This window comes from Rattus norvegicus, chromosome 16, assembly GCF_036323735.1.
Source record: "Rattus norvegicus strain BN/NHsdMcwi chromosome 16, GRCr8, whole genome shotgun sequence".
Classification (NCBI taxonomy): domain Eukaryota; kingdom Metazoa; phylum Chordata; class Mammalia; order Rodentia; family Muridae; genus Rattus; species Rattus norvegicus.
In genome coordinates this window covers 79,669,807-79,696,042 of record NC_086034.1, presented here as the reverse complement: position 1 = coordinate 79,696,042, position 26,236 = coordinate 79,669,807, and the positions used below count along the sequence as shown (strand labels likewise).

Below are 26,236 nucleotides of genomic sequence, written 5' to 3'. Positions count from 1 at the left end.
ATGTTGTCATCTGAAAGCATGACAAGGGGCTGCCATACCGGAAGTTAATCTATGCAGACAAGTTCAGAACCACTAGACCATTTGTCTTCAGAGTTTAAAGAAGATGTTAAGGCCACAGAATTTATTTCTATGAGGATTTACATGAAAGAGAGGAACAGAGCAAGCAGCAGTTGAGTAGGTGAGCATAATTCGTGTCAGTGGAACAGCACTGTAAATGGCAGAGCAGGGGTGTGGGGAAGCCAGTGCTCATGGGGGTCCTTCATGTCTATATTTCCATTTTTCCTTTTGGTCTCCCACTTTTATATACCTATGGCAGGGTAGCCATGATCATATCTGCCTTCTATTCACCAACTATCTTCTGCCAGGACCTCCTCCAGTAGCCTCATTTTGCCAGGATTTGCTTATCCTCACACTGTGGGTTCATTACATTTCACTCTCTCATACTCTCTTGGCATGAATTGTTTATCTTCTTATTTCCTTGGCAGTAGAAGTCTGAGGCCATACTGTACTCTGTAAACATCTAATAGTCAGTACTATGGGCCAGCTGGCAGTTTTGTGTCCCAGGAAAAGATCCCCTACTTTTGAGTGTACACACAGGAGGTGACTTTAGGACATGCTTTGGGCCCTAATATTGAATGAGTTGAAGTTGGGTCATTTCAACAAATGATTATCAACAATCTCCTGGTCTAGAAAGTAGGAGATCAATAGTTGCTTGTGGTGTTTTAAACAGAGACAGTGCCTATTCAAGTTTCTACTTCAATGTTGAAATAGTGGCTGAGACTGAATATTTAGTGATTAAAGGTGTTACTTGTTTATACACAATAGAAAGAACAGTGTTGGAAGCCAGCTCCTCTAAGCTCTTGCTGTTAGTTCTTCTTTTGGTGCACATATGGGGCATAAGCTTTAGAGAACCTTAGATTCTCCGGTGGTCAAAAACTTCATGAACAGTATACCGAAGAGCCTATCAAACATAAATCATGGCTTCTTCTGTGACCAATCTTAGATCAGTCAAATGAATATCTTGGCTGATAGTCTTCTTGACTGTTTTACTGTTAGATGCTATGCTTATCATTTAAACCTTCTGATGCTGTTATCAATCATTAACATTATTTAGAGGAAAAGTACACTTTTGATTTTCGTTGCTATTGTTGTCTTGTTTTTCTAATTAATTCTTTTCTTCCAGAAAAAAAAATATAGAAAGTGTTTTTCTTCAAAGTTCATCTACAGGAAGTGACCAAAGAGAATTCACTGAGGGTCTGATTAGTCTCTCAGTCTCTATGAGAGCATTCCCTGGCTGCAACTGGCAATCAATCAAAAACCAGAAAACAGGAGCCCAGCACCATTTGAGTCCCCTATTTATTTACCAGATATTTTGTCTGACCCTGATCTGTCTTGGCCCTATTGAGAGGAAATGACTTAAGGAAAGTATGTGCTTATAAGCTGGGTTTGGAAAGCCCAAGAAAGTCAACCACAACATGGCACTTATGCCATGATGGGTCTGATTCATGAAATCTTCACAAAGTCCTTTTTATTATCAGATTTTGTTTCTTCTAGAACTAGCACTCCAGGGGCAATTCAATAATGCTTGGAAAAATGTGTTTCTCAGCACCGTATTCTTCCAATCTCTTTGTTCATTTTATTTTTTTATGCAGCAATAGACTTTCCATGCATAATTTACAAGGAGGAATGTGAGCTACCCCAATTTGCTAGTAGAACAAAGGTACCAAACAGGAACTTTGAGTCCAGGATGCTCACTTGAAGAAGAACTGCTGAAAGGTAGATAGGGACACAGAAGCAGTCACTGCACTCATGATGGTTGACAATATGATGTGGAAACTCACAGCTTGCCTTACTAGAGGTGAGGGACACACCTCCTAGATACACTTCACTCCACAAAAGACTTAAGATGTTGTGAAATATTTTATATATTTTTTTGTAATTACCAGAAAATGTTAGTTACTAAGTCGAGAGTGTAGAATTATTATGTATCTTCCCCATAAAGGCGCAGTCGTCAGTCAGGGGACACTACAGTTGCCAGCTCTTGAGGGGCCTTTGCTGCTCAGCCTTCTAGTGCTAGCCCAGTTCTCTCCCACTACACTTCCACTGAGGTATTTTTATTGAACAAATATTTGATGAATTTGCAATGTTTGCCTACTTGACTGATGCAGGGGGAAAAACTTAGATTTATGCCTTTACCAAGTATGCTAGATTTATGAAAGAATGCACAAGAAATAAGAAAAACATAGAAATGAAGAAATAGATACTTATTTGTAACATTAAAGCACAGAATATGGATAAGATTATTTCTTTGATTCTTCTGCAATTCAACATCTATCTTTCTCAAAGTGCAGGGTCTCTCAGATTGCAGGAACATTTCCTCTTCTAATGTTCAAACTCTCCCATCAGTTGACCTCAACAGCACCTTTCTAGAATGTTTTTGACACACCCATGTGCAAAAGTTAGTCCATTTAAAAATAGTGATAATAAAATAAAAGACAAAATAACTCAGGCAGAGGTGACACTCAGTCCGCCATGGTGTCTAAGAGGGAACAAGAGAAGGTTCCTATTCTTTGGTGATCGCAGCAGTTGTTTACTGTAGTACAGACTTTTCATTTATAAAAGAGCTCATTGGCATGAGGGGAACATCTCTGGCGAGCGGCGAGCACTGCAGATTCATTATTTACCATGTTATGCAAAGCAGTGGTTGGTCTCTGGACAGCTAGAGAAAAGAACAGTGGAGCCTTTCTCAGGTTTCGCCATCACAGACTTAATGTGTGCTCCTTCATTTTCTCTGGTGGAGTGTCTCTGCGCCCTCTCTCAGGATTGTGTGTGACAGGTGAAGTATTACTTTCAGTGAGGTAAACCTTCATCTCATAAATGCAACCCTGGCAGCCCATTAAAGAACATCCCAAATTTACAACAGATATATTTCATTTTTGTGTTTATTTTTTTCAAAAAGATTGCATAGTTTCTATGTGTTCTCAGTAGAAACAGCCTCACATTTCTGAGAGTAGAAGCATATGGTAATCATTCTGATAGGTGCATCTGACAATTACAGGGAATTTATAACTCTTACAGGTGTACATTTTGTTTATTATCTCCCAGGTACCCTCTTACATTTATCACCTTATAAAAAGACATTGACAAAGAAATCAAAGATAGGAATAGCCACGTCTATTTTATAACAATCATATTGTCCCTGTCTTCATGAACACACATCCCAAATAGGTTTGGAAATGACTGAAATATACCAGCTAATATTAGCTCAGCACTTCCCAGCTCTGCATCTTTGTCCTTTGCTTTTTTGTATAGTTCATTTATGTAGTTGAGTGACTGTTTATCTCTGTACCACGAGCCTTTTCCCACCTCATTATTAACGGCATGACACCAAGTTTTTGAAGACATCTGACTTTTCCACACCTCATAGAAAGGCCATACTCAGGAGGTGGCATGTTCTAATGTTAGCTTCTCATCATAGAATTGCATTTGTATGCTGTGAGGTACCATACTTAAGTCATAACTATATGGGGTGTAGAGGTGACTCTCACCACCGGTTGTGGTGGCATTTTGGAGAATCAATACACAGAATGCAACAGGATCCATGGCAGCAGGTTTGCTCTGAAATGAGGATGGCTTGCTATGGTGGAGAAAAATAATAGTTCCTTTAACAGATCGGATGAGATGCTTATTTGGAAGACCAGTTCTCATATCTCCCTCCACAATTTTAAGGAGATGAAAATCCAGCAAGATTTGCTAAGGTTTTTATTTCCTGAAATTCATGTAGGGACCTGAGAACCAGCGACACCATAAAGAGATGGCCTTTTAGGGGTTAACTGACCATGGGTTATTGACATTGTGAAAGGGATCTATGCCTTTATCATTGTCACACACAGCAATTCTCCCTTAGATTTTTCATGCCTTCTTCACAGGAGGACTTTAGCCTCTGCCCCCTATAGGGGACAGAGCAACAACCTACTATTTTGGAAGCAGAAAGCATGAGAGTTATCAGACTTCCCAGCCTTACGTGTAGGGACATTGCCTACCTAGTCTCAGGTGTCTGTTAAAGACAGAGATCATTCTAGCCAGGCTTCAGGACATCATCAGTGATTACAATCTTCTCAGATTCACATTGCACTCCATGGTCCACTCCCTCACTCGGAGCCAGGTCAACAGTGGATATTATGTGAGGGATATGATGTTTTTTGTAAGTATGTCATAAATTACTCTGCAGTTTCCTGGACAGCTTGGTATACCACTTCCCCTAGGTCATCCAGATACTTATAGAAAGGCATGCTCTGTGGAGTCTCACAGAAAGTCTTCAACATGTGGAAGGGGCGTCCTGACAACTAGTCAAAAGTTGATGAAGTCATAGGTCATAGGTCACCAAGGTTTTGGGTCAGCTAGCTCTAGGTCAATCAGTAGGCTGTATTCTAGCCATGATTTTAATGCAGGCTCACCAGAAACTCAACCACAACTAACAAACTAAAGAAAGCAGTGCTGAGCTTAAAATTTACACTGTGTGAGAGGATGGGCTTTTATCTTGTGGTCCTCAATGGCATTGCTATGCAACAATAAATAATTCAAAATGACAGAAAAGCTCTCAAAAGGTGGGAGCCACACTGACCCAATTGAACTTTGTTTTAAAGCTTCTCTTTGTACACTCCTCAAGAACAAAGGAAAATGGTACCCAACATAGACTACACGCAGGACAAAGGTCATGGAGCAAACCTCAAGAACACACTAGACTTAAGTTCTGAAGCATACATTCTCTGCCCTCAGTAAGAAATCCGTAACAGTGTTTAGAAATAAAAAGGATATTGTAAACATACATTAGCTAAAGTAAGCAAGTAAAAGAAAAGGGAAAGGTTCAAATGATGGTTGTAAACTTAGAATCTATTTAAAACTGTGTAATCACTTTAAAAGAATGCTTATGGGAAACTGTATGTTCTTAAATGCTTATACAAAAAGAAACATACAAAATGAGTTAGTTGAAGTTTTGCCCCAGGAAGTAGGCAGGGAAAGGGGAATTAAATCTAAAATACAGAAATGGAAGTTTTGACGGTTGGCTTAGTTCTTGAAGCACTTACAGAGGACATGATTCAAGTCCAAGCATCCACATACTGGCTCACCATGGGTCTGATACCCTCACCTTGTCTTCCTGAGAAAGTGCTAGCACATGGTATACATATATACATAAAAAGAATGCATATACATAAAATAGGAATAAAGAAAGTTTAAAATAAAATAATGATATGGAAGGACTTAATTAACATATTCTTTTTTTGAATTTCAGCACTTTATTTTTTTTTTGCAGCTTCTTTTTTTTTAAATTTATTTAATACTTAATAATAATTCTTTGGTTTCCGGGCAAACATCCCCCTCCCCCCTCCCCTTCCTTATGGGTGTTCCCCTCCCAACCCTCCCCCCATTGCCGCCCTCCCCCCAACAGTCTAGTTCACTGGGGGTTCAGTCTTAGCAGGACCCAGGGCTTCCCCTTCCACTGGTGCTCTTACTAGGATATTCATTGCTTCCTATGAGGTCAGAGTCCAGGGTCAGTCCATGTATAGTCTTTAGGTAGTGGCTTAGTCCCTGGAAGCTCTGGTTGCTTGGCATTGTTGTACATATGGGGTCTCGAGCCCCTTCAAGCTCTTCCAGTTCTTTCTCTGATTCCTTCAACGGGGGTCCTATTCTCAGTTCAGTGGTTTGCTGCTGGCATTCGCCTCTGTATTTGCTGTATTCTGGGTGTGTCTTTCAGGAGCGATCTACATCCGGCTCCTGTCGGTCTGCACTTCTTTGCTTCATCCATCTTGTCTAATTGAGTGGCTGTATATGTATGGGCCACATGTGGGGCAGGCTCTGAATGGGTGTTCCTTCAGTCTCTGTTTTAATCTTTGCCTCTCTCCTCCCTGCCAAGGGTATTCTTGTTCCCCTTTTAGAGAAGGAGTGAAGCATTCACATTTTGATCATCTGTCTTGAGTTTCATTTGTTCTAGGCATCTAGGGTAATTCAAGCATTTGGGCTAATAGCCACTTATCAGTGAGTGCATACCATGTATGTCTTTCTGTGATTGGGTTAGCTCACTCAGGATGATATTTTCCAGTTCCAACCATTTGCCTACGAATTTCATAAAGCTGTTGTTTTTGATAGCTGAGTAATATTCCATTGTGTAGATGTACCACATTTTCTGTATCCATTCCTCTGTTGAAGGGCATCTGGGTTCTTTCCAGCTTCTGGCTATTATAAATAAGGCTGCGATGAACATAGTGGAGCACGTGTCTTTTTTATATGTTGGGGCATCTTTTGGGTATATGCCCAAGAGAGGTATAGCTGGATCCTCAGGCAGTTCAATGTCCAGTTTTCTGAGGAACCTCCAGACTGATTTCCAGAATGGTTGTACCAGTCTGCAATCCCACCAACAATGGAGGAGTGTTCCTCTTTCTCCGCATCCTTGCCAGCATCTGCTGTCACCTGAGTTTTTGATCTTAGCCATTCTCATGAATTAATTTTAAAATAATTGAGAAAATGTTAAAAGTCAAAAGATGTATCTCTGAAAAATGAAATAAATTAGCATTAGCTTGTCCAATCAAGAAAAAAAAAAGAGACGGAAAAGTGGAAATAAAACAAGAAAGGTCCCCACTAGTCATGAGACATTAAACAAGTACATAAAATTGTTATAAAGGACATTTTGTCTAGAAATAACAGGTTACAGAAAATGAGCATAGCAGTAAAAAATTACAACCCAACAGAAACTTAACACATGGATACAGAGAACGTCCACTATTTCTCCGTAGGTAACAGAAGTTGAATTCTGTTCATGAAAATCCTCCTCAGTGAAAATGCACCTCAGTTTAAAAAAAAAACAGAGGCTGGCCCTCCACTGCCCAATTTGTTCAAATATTTAAGAGTGACGAAATTAATTTTCTTATACTGTTTGTATAAAAATGGAGGAAAGGAAAAAAAACTCTCCAGCCAGATTGTGACACTATCATAAACTGATAGAAAAAAACAAAGAAAAAGAAATTAAAGACCATTATGAACTATGAATACAGAAACACAAAATTCCTTTAAAGATAGATAAAAAGTTGAGCCAACATATGAGGCACAGTTAGCATCCTTCGTGAGCATCCTTCGTGAGCATCCTTAGTGAGTTAGCATCCTTAGTAAGTTAGCATCCTTAGTGAGCATCCTTAGTGTGTTAGCATCCTTCGTGAGCATCCTTAGCGAGTTAGCATCCTTAGTGAGTTAGCATCCTTAGTGAGTTAGCATCCTTCGTGAGCATCCTTAGTGTGTTAGCATCAGTGAGTTAGCATCCTTCGTGAGCATCCTCAGTGAGTTAGCATCCTTAGTGAGTTAGCATCCTTAGTGAGTTAGCATCCTTCGTGAGAATCCTCAGTGAGTTAGCATCCTTAGTGAGTTAGCATCCTTAGTGAGTTAGCATCCTTCGTGAGCATCCTTAGTGTGTTAGCATCAGTGAGTTAGCATCCTTCGTGAGCATCCTCAGTGAGTTAGCATCCTTAGTGTGTTAGCATCCTTAGTGAGTTAGTGTGTTAGCATCCTTCGTGAGCATCCTTAGTGATTTAGCATCCTTCCTGAGCATCCTTAGTGAGCATCCTTAGTGAGTTAGCATCCTTTTAACATCCTTAGTGAGTTAGCATCCTTCGTGAGCATCCTTAGTGAGCATCCTTAGTGAGTTAGCATCCTTAGTGAGTTAGCATCCTTCGTGAGCATCCTTAGCGAGTTAGCATCCTTAGTGAGCATTCTTAGTGATTTAGCATCCTTAGTGAGTTAGCATCCTTAATGAGCATCCTTAGTGATTTAGCATCCTTAGTGAGTATCTTTTGTGAGCATCCCTTGTCTTCAAAGAACAGAACTAGGAGTCAGCCATACATTTTTATAACACAGAGAAAACTAATTAGCAAGGGAAGGCCTCAACTTTTGTTCAAGTTTCCCCAAACTTTTTTGTTACATTACAATAAAGATCAATAATCTCTAACTTCTAAGAGACATGTCTTTTGGGGGAAACAAAAGACAAAGCAAAAGTAAAGCCAAAAGCAATATATAAAATTAAAATTAAAAAATAAAATCCCATATTAGAAAATTATGAACTTATATGGAAAAGAATGGACAAAATTGTTCGTTGTTTGAAACAAATGAAGAGAAAACTAAAGCTGTTTTTAGTCATTTAAGTTCATAGGTCAAACCTACATTTATGCCCTGAATTTTTGCTTTAGCCCTTCACATCACTGCTTTTTATAAACCATCTCACATGAGTAACACCAAGTACACCATGGGATAGCAGCTCTATCCAGTCTACGGACTTTATTCTATCTTGTGGTTTTTGTGTTTGGTTCTGTTTGTTTATTTCTAATACTTCCTTGAATACATCAAGAATTGATAATAGATTGAGGACAAAACACCTCAATAAATCTGGGAGACTTATATACTGTCCAAGAATTCCAGTCTCCCTAAAAATATAGTCCAATGACAGTGTATCAGTGATAATGTGGAAGGAAACTCCTCTACATTTGGTGCTAATGGCCCCATCACCTATATCCCCAAGCATATGCCTTTAATTTTTTGGATATTGTATTAATTTACATTTTAAATGTTATCCCCTTTTCCAGTTTCCCCACTGGAAACCCTCTACCCCACCCTTCCTCCCATGCTTCTATAACTGTACTCCCCTACTTTCCACCCACTCCTGCCTTCCTGCCCTGGCATTTCCCTACACTGGAGCATCGAGTCTTCCAAGGATCAACGGCCTCTCCTGCCATTGATGTCTCTTAAGGCCATCTACTACAGATCCTATGGCTGCTGGAGCCATGTGTTTTCCATGTGTACTCTTTGACTAGTAGTTTAGTCCCTGGGACTCTGGAGGTTCTGGTTGGTTGACATTATTCTTCTAACAGGTGGAAACCCCTTCAGCTTCTTCACTGCTTTCTCTAACTCCTCCATTGGGGATCCTGTTCTTAGTCCAATGGTTGGTTGTGAGCATCTGCTTCAGTGTTTGTCAGATTCTGGCAGAGCATCTCAGGAGACAGCTATATCAGGTTTCTGTCAGCATATGCTTCTGGGCAACCACAATAGTGTCTGGGGTTGGTATCTATATATGGGATGGATCCTCAGGTGGGGCAGTCTCTGGCAGGCCTTTCCTTCAGTCTCTGATCCACACTTTGTCTCTGTTTTTCCTCTCTTGAGTATTTTGTTTCACCTTCTAAGAAGGACTGAAGTATCCATGCTTTGGTCTTGTTTCTTCTTGAGTTTCATGTGGTCTGTGAATTGTATCTTGGGTATTCTGAGCTTTTGCGCTAATATCCACTTATTGGTGAGTGTGAACCATGTGTGTTTTTGTGACTAGACTACCTCACTCAGGATAATATTTTCTAATTCCATCCATTAGCCTAAGAATTTCATGTAGTCATTGTTTTTAATAGTTGTATAGTACTCCATTGTGTAAATGTACCACATTTTCTGTATCTATTCCTCTGTTGAAGGACATCTTCATTCTTTCCAGATTCTGGCTATTATAAATAAAGCTGCTATGAACATAGTGGGGCATATGCCCTTGTGATATGTTGGAACATATTTTGAGTATATGCCCAGCAGTGGTATAGCTGGGTCCTGAAGTAGTATTATGTCCAATTTTCTGAGGAACCACCAGACTGATTTCCACAGTGGTTGTACCAGCTTACAATCCCACCAACAATGAATGAGTGTTTCTATTTCTCCACATCCTTACCAGCATCTGCTATCACCTGAATTTTTTGATCTTAGCTATTGTGACTGGTGTGAGGTAGAATCTCACGCCAGTTATTTTTGCATTTCCCTGATGACTAAGGATGTTAAACATTTCTTTAGGTGCTTTTCAACCATTCAGTATGTTGAGAATACTCTGTTTAGCTCTGTACCCCATTTTAATAGGGTTATTTGGTTCTCCAAAGACTAACTTCTTGAATTCTTCGTATATATAGGATATTAGCCTTCAATATTGCTTTTCTAATAAAGTCCTAGAAACTAAGGATTTAATTCTCCAAGAGAGACTCCTAAGACCTCAAAATGAAGGTTGCCTGCAAACTCAGAAACAAGATCATGAGCAAGCTTGTTTGGGTCCAACTAGGAAAGGAATACAGAGATATGTGGGAAAGAATGCATATAGCCTACATGGCAACAGCTGATGCAGGACAGGAAATATGCCTTCTCCTTAAAGACCCTCTCAAGGAAAACCTGGCTTCTTAAAGGTCATGTCAGACTGCAGCAAAATGTTCATAAACTAGGTAACAATGCTTCAACACTTGGGTCACCAAGAAGTACAGATACCATATCCACGAAGCAAGACTAGTGTATTCACCAACCAGTGCATGGAATCAGTGTGGACTCTACAAACAACTCTGCATGGAGAAAGAGTACTGATAGAAATCACCTGTGTTGACTTCTAGAAACTTCTAGAATATATTGGGGCTCTTCTACTGTTATTTTGAACCATTCATCATTTCAAGTTTTAGTAAATCTAAAACATAAGGGAAAATTGGAATAACAAAAACCAAGGACGCTCATTTTGGCACGAATGATGGTACAGTGGGCAGAGCTCAGCAAGAAAGATCAGAAGATGTCCACAAACTTTGCTCTCCACTCTCAGAGAAGCTTACATTTCAGAACTGCAGTCCAGGAGTGCCTGTCAAGGACACGGACAACACATTTCTGTTTTCTGGAGTGTACAAGAGATAGCTTGTCTGACAGGAGATTAGAGTGGGAAAGTGTGTTCTTCCCTTCCTGTATGGTGAGCAGGGCAGTGTTGCCCTGGATAGGGTGTAAGGGTCCACCTCATTATTTCTTATCAGAGCATACAGATCTATAAATATTTACAAGTAAATTTTCTATTAAAAGGGAATCAAATTTCAATAAATCTTTTCTTTTCTAGTCACACCACACACACACAAACACCAAAATAAGATCAGCCATCATAAACACATGTGTTGCTTTCTGCACTAAATTAAGGAAATAGAATCTCAGACTCCTCTCCCCATCATGTCAGGGATCACCTTGGTTGAGGATTTTCAGGATGCTGCAATTGCTACATCCTGAGTGTGCATTTTCTTGGTATTGAAGCCCATTCCCTGCCCGTCTGGATAGCAGCCTTCACATTTATTAATTAAGCCCTTTCCATATGAGGCTTGTACTTACGCCCAATTTCCTGACCAATGCAAGTACTAATTCAGTTATCACAGAAGGAAGTGTGATACTAAGTTTATGAATGAAAACCTTTTTTTTTAATCTCAGCATCCCACCAACTATTATTAAGCATGCCAATACTTGAAGCAACTTCAAATCTCTTACACAGTCCTGCAGCTGGGACCCTCCCCTCTTCACCAAATTATATTATGTCTGTGATAATTTATCCTTGGATCTTTTCCCATTGATTGTTTTAAGCTTATGATACACATGATACACACTGTCTGACCTGGTCTCTATTCAGAGTATTTCTCACAACAGAAGCGAATACCGTAAAAGTAAGTTTTATACCAAACACACTTAAAGACTGTAGCTTTTAAAGTCACTGAAGAGCTCTGTAGTTTGGTGAGTTATGAGACTGTTCTAAGCACCTCTTTTCTCATTTATAAAATGTAGATACTGATCTATGCTCACTAACCCCATGTCTCTCCCCAGTAGGGTCCTTTGATGGGCATGAGAACAGTGTTGTCAAGGTTTCACTCTCCTCCCAGGAAATTTTTGCAGTCTCCAGTTCTGAGGTGGTACCAAGACCTACTGAGGATGTGAGAGCTTAGCCCTGGAACCTGGTCCCTGACAGCTCTTGTGAAGGATATAGCTGCCTTGGGATCATCTCTATTGCAGCACATGAGAGGGCTTCAATTGCTTGGTACACACACATTCTCATACAGGCAGGTGGTTTTCATGGGGCTGCCTGCTCAACAATGACCCCTTTGGGTTCCCAGTCTACTCTCAAGTGACACCCTGCAATTCTCCCTGGCTGGGACCTGCAGCCAATTACTCTTGAGCATACCATCTCATCAGTCTCTTGCTCTCTGATCTTCCCCTCTTCTGCTCTCCTTGTCCCCCACACACAGTATGCTGACTACAGTATCTTCTCCACCTCCCCTCCTCTCATCTCATCCGGGCTCACATGGTTTCCATGGGTCCTCCTCTGACACCGCACCATTTATTGTTTTAGTATTTTCTTCCTATTTCTTACATTTTCTGCCCTCTGTCATTTACTACATTCCCAAGAAAGTGTCTTTTTGGTTTGTTTATTGCTCTCTCACTCCCCACTTTTGTTTCTTATCCACCTATGTAGCAAAGTTAAATCTTTCAAACATATGGTTCTTCATCCTTATAGAACTCTTGAGTATTCCCTTTAACCACCAAACCTTCATGTGTTTTTATTCCAATTTGATCCTCTGCTCCCTAACTCACCTGGGATAGTACTCACCCAAGCTAGAAAAATGCCATAGAGTCCAGAGGATGAGAACTTACCAGAGTCCATATTCTTATTGGATGTTTTCAGTGTACAGACTCATCCATCTACTCTGTAACACCTGGTGCTGAAGCCCTTATTAGATTCAGTCAATGCTCAGTGTGCCTGCTGTTTCCCAGACAACCATGCTGGGGTCACTTTCCTGCTGTATGCTCTCTGTTGGCACAGTCTAGCCCCTGGTGTAATGTGCTAACCCCTCTCAGGAGGCCAACTGGCCACTGTAGTTGTTCAGTGAGAGCGTCTGAAGGCCAACACTAGCTTTGCAGCATTGGGAAAAATGGAGTCAGAGATTACCAAAGGTCCTGTTAGAGTAACATCCCTGCCATTATGGTGGCAGTGTTCATCCACATCTTTCCTCTAAGCTATGAATCCCATGGGACCCATGAGTGTACATTGCTTAGAACATTGCCTTAGGAGTTAATAGTGCATATGTAGAGCTTAAGATAGTTCCCAAAAGTTCAGTCATCATACAAGCAAGCAAGAGAAGGCTGTATGGCTTTTTGAGAGAGTTGGGCTTCTATGAAAAATCTTTTCGTAGGTTGCTGATGGAATGGCAGACAAGCTTTTCCACAGCTCCATTCATTACTATTTGACCACATCAATCAAATTCTTATAAGGCACAAAGTATGGGTATCCAAGACACACTCAAGCCTTTTATTAAATGTCATTTCCATCCTGACATGACTAGTCATGCCCACTCTCTTAAAACTAAATAGGAATCTACTGCAAGGAAAGATCTCCTGGCTTCAGTAAAGTCCTTACCATATGCAATACGCTCAGAAAAGAAAGTTTTTCTGTGCCTTTATAATTACTCTTCACTTCACCTCATCCATGAGTCTGGGATTATCCTTTGTAATCAAGCCACACTATGCAGTGTTCCCTTGGCAGAATTTCACAAACTTTGTGCTCAGCAATTCTCTGCATTTGAAAAAATTCACATCTTCAGCATTAACATGCTCTGCCAGGATCTCTGAGAAATCCTGGCATTTGACACTAATTTACAGCAGGACATGGAAATACAGATATGAGCAGAGCTCCTCTGTACTCATCTAGTGTTCAGCTCATTTCACTGCCCTTTATCCACTCAAATTTGTCCTGAATAGGAGCCAGGCATAACAGACCGGTTTCTCTAATGGAACTTGAGCTTCTGCACTATGATGCACCCGATTCATGGATATATTGAATATGTTCTGAAAAGTTATCTAGGAACTGTCGAGATGTTCACATTCTAACTAGGGAAACATAAACATAACACGTAGCATGTTTCTAAAGGAAAACATTAAATGAGATTCAGTACTGGTCATTCATAAGAACAAAATTACTAAGCAAGATATTTCCTACTTTCTCCACTTTTCTTAACACCTAGATCCTGATTGGTTGTAAGTAATGTTTTTTTAAAGGTCAAAATTAGGAAGGCTTTGAGATACCAAAGAAGAGAAAAGTCCAAAAGAGTGCCTGATGTCTCAGGGAAAGTTCTGGGAACATCCTCTATTCTAAGATTACCTGAGCCAGACTTCTGCACATGAAACACAAGTTCTCAGGATGCTAAGGAAGGTACCTGAACTCCTCAGTTGTTTATAGGAATTAGTAAAAAGCCTTGCATAGAAACTAGATGCTATCAGTCAGGAAATTCAGCCCTTAATGCCTGCCTCACAGTTGAAGAACCATCTCTTAATTTGGGCAGGATCTTTTCCTACTCCATCAACATTCCCCTATAAAAAGCCGCCGGGTGGCCCCAAGGAATAAGATACCACCATCCGCCTTTTTATGCCATTGGTTGAAGAAAGATGGCTTCCACACGACAATATCATGTGTTCTAATCAACTTGGCTTGTCATGAAATAAGCAGCCAGATTTAACACCAGTAAAAAGATGACAAAATAGAAGTATTTGGAGAAGGGATGACTTAGTTACCAGCAAGCAGGAACCTTCTGTTATTACAAAGCAAAAGGGAAAAACCTGAAGAATACACTAGGAAGATATAAATTATTTTTTAAAAAAGCAGCAAAGTAAGCAATTGGAATCCATGACTACTACTACTTACAAACTACTTTTTAATCGGTACAAATGGAGATGGAATCCTTTCTTCATTGACGCTGAAAAGTACTCTGGAAGTGTCACTGAACATAAAAACGAATGGATTTTACTGGGTTTCTGAATTTTACTGGGTTGTTTTCATTGAGTTATCATTTGCAATTTCGTAGTATCATAAAACAAGGTGGATTGTTCAAACTTCATCTTGCCGTAGACAGTCATTCACGTACAGTACCACAACACGACCTGGTGTAGAAAGAAAGTAGGGAACTGTGGAGCATTCAGTCCTCAATGGGATGTCTGTATTAAATCCCTCCCCTCAAGGCTCAGGCATCTACATGAATGAAGAAATGGACTGTAAATCCAGAAGTGGCAGAGGACTCCAAGGAAATAGCCTCTTACATATACAACTGTATTAATGCACGTACGAACTCACAGAGACTGTGGGAGCATGCATAGGCCTTGACAGGTTCAAACCAGACAAAATCCTATCAGGTAGAGCTGGGAGTGGACACAAAGATCTACGTAAGTAGCTCATAACAATTAATATCTGCTGGGAGAGGGAAAATCAATTTTCTCCTATAGAATGTCACTGGGTTATTACTCTGGGGAGGTTTCATACTCAGGATTAGTTAGCCAACATAAATGAACTTCATATCCTCTGTGTGCTTTTTTTGTTTATTTGGTTTGGTTTGGTATATTTTGTCTTACTGTTTTTAATTTGTTGGCATTGATGTTAGCATTTATTTATTTATTTATTTACTTATTTATTTATTTGGTTTGAGAAAGGGAGGAGAGCATGAAGTTGCGGAGATATGGAGGTAGGGGGAAATCTGAGAAAAGTTGGGGGAAATGATCAAAATAAATTGTATGAAGTTTTTAAATAATAATAAAAGTTAAAATAAAATTATAAAGTGAACCAATAGGGAATATTTTAATAACCTATAAAACCTATTTAAGAACCTCATACAATGTACTTTGATCATGGTCAGGCTCCTCCTTACCCAAATTCCAACTCAACTATCATGCGTATTTGGCTAATTGTACAGTGCCAGGCACAAATTCTTCTCAAATTCCTCTCAGCCTTAAGTCCAATTCCATGGCTGTTGGGCAACCACTACATATTTGCCTCTACTATACCTTTCAAAATAGCTTGCCATGTTGGTCATTGTCATTGTTCATAGACATTACAGCTAGAAAGGACAGTCGTTTGCATTTCTCTCTTGGTAGCATTCATAGCTCTTTCTGGCACTGTGAGATCTTGTCCTTAGGGAGAGGGCAACCAGGTCAGATGCAGATCAGTCGTTCCAATGTTTGTGGTGTTTCAAGGGGATCAAAGCCACTGCCCAAATCTGTGTTTTCAAATGAAGTATTGCGCAATGAAGAATAGTAAAACTGAAAGAAAATTGAACAGTGCATCATAAAAGATGCAATTGCTTTCAAATATAGTGTCCCCAATTATCATCTAAAGACTCGGTCACAGAAATGCCATTATACATTTTTTACATCTAAAAAGCTAGATCTCCTCAAACATAGTTATATACAAAAAACTTCTCACTGGAAGGGGAAATCATTACTTTTCTTTGATTGTTATGTGTAATATTTAGAAACTTATGATTGAGATGATGCTGATCATCCTGAGTAAAGGGTTTCTTTCTTGGTAGAATTCTATGCAAATTCCACCAAGGAAACTTCAATGTATCTCTATGGGTGAGTTGACAGCTCTTGATGATTTCTTGAGCTCATTGTAGTTGGGAGGAGGACATATGTCAGGATTCAAGGATTCCTTTCCAATCCACAGTGCATGCCAAATCCCAAGGCACAGGCTCCTGTAAGTTCTTCTTATTTGTATGGTGCCTGCCAGAAAGGAGAGACTTCTCAGTCCTGGGCTTCCTCACTTCCAAGGCTGGTCTTGAACTTACTGTTGCTCTGTCAGGTTATTGTACAGAACACAATCAAATATTGTGCATTTCAACAACTTATATTTTATAAAATGATAATTAAGCACATAGCTATTTCTACTTTAGTAAGTATATGAACGAATGAGGTTTAGAAGAAAATGCTTGAAAATATGATTTTTGTTTTAATGCTAAGAATAATTATCTGCTTCTTAAGCAATTATCAGTTACAAGAACATGAATTAGGAAGAGCACATATTTAATTACTTTTGGATCCAAACATAATTTTTTTATATTTTTCTAATAAATAAGTGTTTCTTTTAATTTGGCTTTCAAAATAATTTTGACAACTTTTTCAAATACTGTAATTAACTTAGATGGATTTTTTTCTTCTTTTCCTGAATTACCTCATAAAATTAAAACATGTAAAATCAGACCAATACTTTTACTTAAAGTAATTGGTGTTTATGGAATCGCTCTAAGTGGACGTTAATTGTTTCAATTTTTCCTTTCCCAAATGGATTTCTTGCACATATTGTTCTTCATTTCATTTCTGTGTGGGGAGTATCTTACAGGGAGAATGGGACTCGTTTACATAACGAATCACCTGGAATGTAGGAAAGTTGCGCATTTGCATGAGGACTTAGATGTTATGGAGTTTGAACAAGTTCTATTTTGAATATTTTAACTACATAATTAACTCAAATGCCCTTGTGCCTAAACTCTCCAACTATAAATTATGCAAGCTGTATTGACTGTCTCCAGGTTTATATTAACAAGTAAACAGAAAATTTTAAATTTTACATTATGTAAATATTTAAACACACAATTTGCATATATTTACATAATATTTGCTAATTAAACTAAAATCACATTTACATGAAAAAAATAGTTATTTATCCTACACTATTTAAATTAAGCAGCTTTTAATTTCCATGAGGTATACACAAATGGAAGATAATAGAAGCTGAATTTTATATTTAACATGCTGTTAATAAAGATGAATTCATATAGAAAGTCAATGCAAGCCTCACATTTCCACACTTTATCTAGATTGACTTGAAGTTGTAAGAGAAGATGACATGGATTTGATGATGGATCACAACTGAGCATGCTATAGAGTAGACTTTTGTAGTTTCCTAGTCATTAAAATTTCATATACAAATATTAAGTTTAAAAAATAAGCAGAAGTAACAGGTTACTGGTATATTTTTCCATTTTTATTAATCATTTTATTCATTTACATTTAAAATGATATCCCTCTTCCCAGTTACCCTTTTACCCACCCCCAACCTATCCCTCCTTCACCTCCCTCCCCTTTGCTTCTATGAGGGTGCTCCTCCATTCATTCAACCACACCTCAATCTCCTATAGCATCCCCTTTACACTGGGGCATCTAACCTTCCTCCCCTTCAATTGATTTCTTTTCTATTTAACAATTGAAGGCTGGGTGTGGTGATACACAAGTATAATCCCAGAATTTAGGGGTCCAAGGCAAAAGGATGACTGGTTTCAGCTCAGCATGGACCACATAGAGAGATCTCTCTTAAAAATAAAAGTCAACTATATCAATACATGTAAAAAAAAATCAAGGAGACTAGAATTCAAAAAGCTAGAGCCTGGGAACAGAATCCTGAGAGAGCTCTTATATCAGCACAGTAGGAAATACTCCTGGTATGTGGCACGGCTGAGTGACTTGGAAGATTTAGAGGAAAGCTCTGGCCATGAAAGAACTGCACTGGCATATCTATAGTAGCGAATCCAGGAGACCCAGCTGGTTTGATCCCAAGATGGTGCACAGATTCATTCAAATGCGGCAGGGACTTGTTAATCAATAGCGGTATGTTAAGGCTGGGGAAACTGAAAGAATATCTCAGAAGAGAGGTCTGTGTTCAGATGTCTCTGCTGGTAACCACCACAGCAAAGGTGGGGCATGAAAGTATAGGAATGATCAGGCAAGGCAAAGCTTCCTTTTCAATATGAGCTGAATATCTACGGTGCAGATCCAGAAATGCATGTCGAGCATTGGGAAAAAGGCTGTAGCCTGCTAGAAAGTTCAAGTAGGAAGTAAGCAGGAAGGGGCACATTGCAGCATATGTTGAAGGAGATTGGGAATGCACGATGGGTAAATAGAGGAGGTAAAGCTTTTAATGGCATGAATTGTACTAAGAGGTACCACGAAACTATGCATAATCCATAGGATATCACTGGACACTTGAAGTCCATAATGAATTTGGATTAGGTGCTGGGAAGTTAGCTCAGGAGTTAAGAGTCTGGGCTCTCATGCAGAAGACCCTGGTTCAGCTCCCAGATTCCTCGCGGCATCTCACAATCATCTGTACCTTGAGGTCCTCTACTTACCTTTGTAGGCACTGCAAGCATATGGTGTGCATACATGTAGACACACACACATAAAATAAATATGAAAAATAAATCAAGATTTTGAATTAGAGCAATTTCACTAGTGGCACTAGATGTAGGAAGTATGAATATGAAGAGTGACTCTGAGTCAAGGAAATGTACAGGTCACAGGAACAGGTGTGAGGATACCTATTTCCATCCATGACTCAGGCCAACCTTTTATCTGCTCTAAGAAAGTGGTTCTCAAACTTCCTAATGTGCACCCCTTTAGTACAGTTTCCCATGCCGTTGTGACCCCCAACCATAAATATTTTAACTGCTACTTTATAACTGTAACTTGCTACCGTTATGATTCATAATGTAAATATCTTATATGGAGGATATCTGATATAGGACCCCTGTGAAAGGGTTGTTCAAACCCAAAGGGGTCTTGACTCATAGGTTAAGAACCAGTGGTCTAAGATTTTCCTCCCAGGGAAATAAACTTCAAAAATTTTAAGTGACAATGCCACTGTGACTGGTGTAAGGTAACTGACAGACTTACCACATCTTGTATATGTTAATTGTGCATTTGCTGAAACATAACAGTCAAAGGAATAAAAAATCAAGATATTTATTGAGAATTATTGTCCTGTTTTTCACTCCAAACAGTCAATGTGATTTTGGTGGTTGTTTGATCTCTATTTTCTGACAATTGAGTACAAAAAATATTCCCACTGGTATTAAAGAAAGGTTAAATCTTTGAAATATATTGGAAGTCAATAGTTACGGGCTCTAAGAAACCTTCATGACAAAAGAGACTTAACAGCAGCCATAGAAGGTTTCTTTTTGATGACCAGGAAAGTCTCTGCATATAACAACTGAGGGAGCCTTTATACATTTAAAGGGCAACATATACTCAACAGAACGACATTTGACTTTGCTCTGGTTAGGTCACAGACTTATACTTCTGTAAAGAGCAAGGACTGCGCTGTAAATGTGACTACAAGTAACACTTGCATGTACGTCAGTACAAAAGTGTTTGCTGGTGCTTTAAAGACTATTTAGCAGGAAGCAGTACTCAAAACGAAGCCACGATAAATTAGAACAAAAACTTTAAATACATTTCCTTGTTGCAAGATTTTAATATTACAACTGTCCAAAAAAAAAAAAAGCCATACATGAGAGAAATCCTAAGAGACTCCCAAGAAGAAAGCGGTTGTCATGGCAAAGCATGATACTATAGCTGCCTGATTTCCTTCATTTAGGAGGGTTCTGACTTTCTTACAGTAGCTGATGATGCATGGATGCCTACCACAGCAGTGTTTCTCAGAGGAAACCCTCAATGCAGAAATGCTTCTGAGATTTTCCAGCAGCCAAGTGAGATAGAGAGAGGGAGGGGAGGGGGAGGGGGAGGAGGAGAACGGGAGGGAGAACAGATCTTGGTATCCATAGACACTGTACTTTTTATCACTCTGTAACCTGGGAAAAGGACAGGAGTGGTTATCCCCATGAGACTCCTGACCATGTCCAAAAGATGCCCGTGACTACTCCAGGCACAGAAAGCAGATAGAAATGGCAGAGTAGGTGTTCTTACTTAAGCAGACTTAACAGGACAGTGAGTTAAAGAAGTTGGCTCTGCTTCTTCTTTTGCCTTGTGATTTTTTTTTTAGGTGAAATTTAATTTGTGTGTGTGCGGTGTTCTGCCTATCGGAGTGTCTACTTGTATCACATCCCATGCCTCACTTAACTCTTAATAAACTGTTTATTTGTTTAAAAAAAAAGAGAGAGAGAGAAAGAAGGTGGCTCTGCTCTTATATCAGACTCAAAAGCAAGCCTGGGTTCTAATCTCCACTCACCACCTAATGTCCTCCTTTGTCCAGAGAGAGGCCTATTTCCTTCCATTGTACTATCTCTTAATTCAAAATCAGAACACTTTAAAAGTGTTTATCATAGTGGTTCTCAACTTTCCTCATGGTGCAACCCTTTAATACAGTTATTCAGGTTGTGGTAATGCCCAACCGTAAAACTATGGTATTTTCACTTCGTACCTATAATTTGCTACTGTTGTGAACTATAATGTGAATATCTGTGCTTCCCCATGGTTTTAGGTAACTGATGTAAAAAGGTAGTCTTCCCCGCAAGCAGTTGAGAACCACTGCTTTTCTGAAACATTTGTGTAAATACAAGTCAACCAAGTTACTCACTGTATCAAAGTCTTATTTTTCTTAGTTTTACTCAGTCTCAGAGGAAATGACCAACCACTGGAAGTAGTGTTGGTCCCTTAGTCGGTGGACCTGTCCAGAGGGAAGGGAAACATGAGATGTTTGCCAAACATTTCTATGCCTCATCTTTTCCCTGAGTGAGATATGCATGGCTTATACTTCCAGGCAACAGATAAAGAACCAGTGTCACCTGTTCATTCATGCCTTTTGAGCCCGCCCCCATCATCTTCTAATACTTAACAAGTGCTCAGGCAGCAGTGGCTGAGTGCATGACTTAATAATGCTGGAAAATAATGCTTTGCTTTCCAGGGCACACTGAATGTGAAAACTGAAGTCTGCTTTAAACTCTGGGATTTATTTTGACATGAGGGACCTTGGGAAATTTTATATTTATATTAGTTGACTAATTTATAAAATGAAGTGAAGAACATCCTTTAAGCCAACTGCTGTCACAGAAATTATAGATACTACACATCAAGAAAAGCGTATCTCTCTCATCCCTGCCCTTTTCCTCTCTTCTTCTTCTTCTTCTTCTTCTTCTTCTTCTTCTTCTTCTTCTTCTTCTTCTTCTTCTTCTTCTTCTTCTTCTTCTTCTTCTTCTTCTTCTTCTCCTCCTCCTCCTCCTCCTCCTCCTCCTCCTCCTCCTTCTTCTTCTTCTTCTTCTTCTTCTTCTTCTTCTTCTTCTTCTTCTTCTTCTTCTTCTTCTTCTTCTTCTTCTTCTTCTTCTTCTTCTTCTTCTTCTTCTTCTTCTTCTTCTTCTTCCTCTTCCTCTTCCTCTTCCTCTTCGTCTTCTTCTTCTCCTCCTTCTTCTCTCTCTCTCTCTCTCTCTCTTTCTCTCCCTCCCTCCCTCTCCCTTCCCCTCCTCCTCCCCCTCTCCCTTTCCCTCCCTCTCCCTCTCTCCCTCTCACCTCTCCCTGTTTCTTTGTCTCTCTCCCCTCTCTCTTCTGTACCTCTGGCTCTGTCTGTATGTCTACCTCTATATCCATTCCTGTCTCAGACCAAGCACCTCTCTTTGTAAGTTCCAGTTATTACTGGTGCTTATTAAACTGCTTGACACAAAGACCCACCCTCCCCCCCTTATACCTTCATTCTTGTGAAGCCAAAGTCACCTCAGGAAGGAGGAAGTGATTGAACTGTTCATTACTTGGGCCCCTAGGAATACAGGTGTGTGGCATGCCTTGGGACATGGTGAACGAGAACACAGAACTGAGCAGTTTTAAACAATACAGTCTTCATTGTTAGGAAATTGAGGTAGGAGACAATCTAAGATCAATATGTGGTTTTATTTAAAGAAAATTCTAAATACATGCCAGTTCTGCGTAAGCATCAACACTACTCGCAGAGGCATTAGAAATCTACAGTCTGCCTCACAGAGTCCCCTGACATGTGGATACCAATGGTATGAATTGTTGTCCTTGTCTATGAGAGCTTATCAATTTCTGTCTCCAAAGAAAAGCATCATGATTTAAGGCAATATTCATTTGAAACACAAAAGGTATTTTGTTTCTTTTTTTAAATTTATTTTATTTTTTTATTTTTTGACAACTCGTAAGTCACAGAACTGGTTAGGAGGAACTCCTATGTGGCCAGGGCACTTTTGTCCAGGCACAGAAAATGCTCACTTCAAGTTCTTCTTGAATAAAATATCTCAGCAACAAAGGCTGAATTAACATTTCTTTCACTAATCAGATTTTGTAGACAACGCTTATAAATTAGAATAATGTGTTTTCCAGCTTCAGAATGAAGCTAATTTCAATACAATCTCACTCACAGCCTTTGAATAGAATCTAATTATATTACAATAAATACAATGTGTTTGACATGTAATGGGCATTTCAGAACAAAAGCCAAGAAATTCCGAATGAACAGATTCTTCCTAAAGTACGACACAGAGAAATGAGGCATCTTACACAATAGTGTTAATCTGGACTCCTTTTACTGCAAAATTTGACTTTCTACAAACTCTCAGTTTCTCAGGCTTACATGGCAAAAAGCGTAACATACACGATATATATATATATATATATATATATATATATATATATTAATATATGTATTAAGTGATCTATGTTCTGTGTTTGAACCTGAGGCACTAGCTTAGCTCTGAAGAGAAGGGAAAACTTCTCAGACTCCCCAGCAATATATTAAGGATTAAATGGGAAGGCAATAGGTCAGATATAAATTGCCTTTACCTCTTTATGGAACACTCCTATACTCATCAACTCTTCATCTCCATACAGTACCACCACCTGCCCTCATTTGGGTTTATCGTTGGGGGAGGAATCCCAGTGGCTGCGAATAGGAAGCAGTGATATTAGAAATACCCCTCATCTCTAATATCACCTTATCAACTTCACCCATCCATTCACATTTTCACATCCAAAGTTCGATTGAGAAATAAATGTGGGTCAGAACCTGAACATATACATGGGGCCCAGTATAGAAAAAAATAAGGTCTACTCTGTGGTTTTCAAAGAGTTGAGAATATAGAGAATTCTTCAACTCATTAAACAGCTGAGGCATTCTTGGCTGCTAAACATCAAGAAGAACCAGCAAGATCTTTGAGATTATGATCACAGTTAAGTATAAATGGAGAGAGTGACGTTTATATTTAATATAGGGAAGTAACATTGAGGATCTACAAGAGATCTCTAGGAAGAACATGTGTATGTATCAACAGTGGCTAACATTTTCCAAGCTTTCAAAATTTAGCATGAAAATATTCACACACGAATCAGCATGGGTACAACATAAACAAATGCAATTATCGTTCACATCAATAAACCATTTTGTCCTAATAAATTTTCATACTGTTGTTCCAAGTAGCTCAGGGTTTTGCATTAAGAAGGCATTAAATCTCGCATTTAAAATATGGTACAATAGCCAGTAAGATTAGAACAAATATATAACAACGAAAAGAATGTCTGTGCTTGATGATGACTTTAGAAAGGCCCCTCTATTCCAGTAAGTCCTCGGCTCATAAGAGAATGTGGCTGGAGATGGTGTCTCACATGCTAACACCATCATGGTGAGCTTAAATCCAACTGCCCTGAGGTCTCTGGAAAGTTGTTCCACCCAAGGTCATGCTTCTGGGTACAGAACAACTAAGACAAAACCAGAGAGGGCCTGGAGCCTGGCCAGAAATAGGCATGTAGTTCTTTACAGTCATTTCTATACCAATGCATAAGTCACTTTAAAGTGGTTGCTAGTCAATATCAGTGCTAGTCATTGCCCCCTCTGTGTATATTCAATTATACATTGAAGTATTAATATCTATGCATATATTTTTATTTTTCCATATTCAAGAATTTCATTTACCCAAGGAGAGAAAGTCATCTGGAGCAAGGAGATTGAAGCAGTGTTACAGCCAATCATAGCGATCCAGTGTGCTAGGGTCAGTTAGGTACACATTCTATCTCGAGACCACCTGATATTTCATGGTTCTGACATTGGTAGAGAGATATCCTCCTCCCTTGGTCCCCTGTTATGCATCTATAGAATCCACAGGCTAGGATATAAGTCTAAAAATAGGTAGACGAGTAAAAAGTGCTTTTTCGTAAAAGTAATTTAAAAATATTCCACCAGAACACAGAGGACCTGCGAGAGCACTTTGGGCAGTGCTGTCTTTCTAAATGGATTTTGAATATTTGAACAAGATGGGAACCAAATGACTCAGTCATCAAACCACTTTCGGGAGGAGAGCAGCAAGCTGGGCTCAGAGAGACGAAAGCTTTTGCTTAGAACAGCAGGTGCCAAGCACAGTGGGCCCGTAAGTTCCTATTGGACTGAGAATCACTCTGAGCACACTTCTTCTGAATGGAGTCTAAGGAGCGATAATCACCGCTGCCCATCCTCTGTTCAGCCATTGCTGGCTGAAGTCTCTATCAGGAGTTCTGACAGGGCATGGAGGGCTCTTGAGTCTCAGCACATTGGGTACCAGTCATCAGCCTTCGCCTTGAATCCACTTGCTAGAAGCTTGGTGATTTCTGTTTTTGAAGATTTGCAGGGCAATTCCGTGAGACTTCCAATCGCAGAAGTTTTCAACAGCACTGTAATTTTTCTTTTGATTAATGATGACTTGTAGGGACAAGTGAGGGTTGTCGGGGTGAGATGTGAGTGTAATTAGAAGGTATTTTAGAGGTGTACGAAGATGTCAAAGAATATATATATATATATATATATATAATTATTTTTAACTAAATAAAAAGGTCAGATCATTCAATAATATTTTCATCATTCAATGACTTACTTCTCTCTTTTTGAGTTTAGAATAAATTTTCCTGCCCTTCCATACTGCTTTCTATATAGATATTTCATTATTTATGTATTATAAGGAAGATCAGCAAAAAAAGCCTTGGCTTTTTGTTTTTGCTGTTGTTGTTGTTGTTGTTGTTAATTTATACAAAATAAAAATAAAACAATATAATTTCCCTAGATTTCTATTAGAGACATTGGTGAGTCCACGAGGTTAACCCGTATGGAGAATGCTCCCCTTGGTTCTGTCATAATGTATTTAGAGAAGTCCTTGGTCAGAGCCAGGCACATAGCAAATCTGTCAAAGGATGGATGGGTTCTTTCAGAACACAGTGACAGCAGGAGGGTTGTGACCAAAGAAATGCCAGTTTGTCAAGAGATGCTGCTTCCCAGGGGAGCTCCCTTTGCCCCTTTCAAGTTTCTTTCATAGAATTGAGTAGCTATAATTATTCAGAATGCTTGCTGATTACTCCCTGCTAACTGTTGTAATCGATGGCAAGGCAGTGTAAGGCAAAGCTTAATTTCAACGGGTCCACAGCCTCCCAAACATGCTGGACTTTTTCTTTTAAAGCCAATAAACCATCTTCCTTTAGAGCCAGCCTGGTATCATTAAGGGACACAGCTCTAAGTGCCACGTCTTTAACATAGTCCCCTAAAGGGCACAGTGGAATACTGACTGTCAGCTTTGCTAATTTAGTTTAGAGATAACTGACAAATTCGAGGACAATATTAACAGGTGTGTAGTCAGCAAATAAATTTCTGCATTCTTGGACTTTCACTCTTTGGCACTGTCGTCCTCTTTAGCTTGTAGAAGTGATGACATTTGGCCGTGGTCTTGGGATTTGGGCTCCTGACAAATCTATACAGATACTGGAAACTGTTCTGCATAGGCTAGACAGGCTTGTGTGAGTTAACCATAGCAAGAATAACCTGGTATCTCTCAAAAAATATACATAATGTAGCTATTTACAATATAGGAGACTTTGGGTTCAATCC

The 26,236-nt window shown here is 39.3% G+C and overlaps 1 protein-coding gene across 2 annotated transcripts in view; it reads right to left on the bottom strand.

The window, feature by feature from the left end:
• Csmd1 (CUB and Sushi multiple domains 1) overlaps positions 1–26,236 on the bottom strand; it is a 1,600,162-nt gene that overhangs the window by 824,668 nt on the left and 749,258 nt on the right. The window lies entirely within an intron of this gene.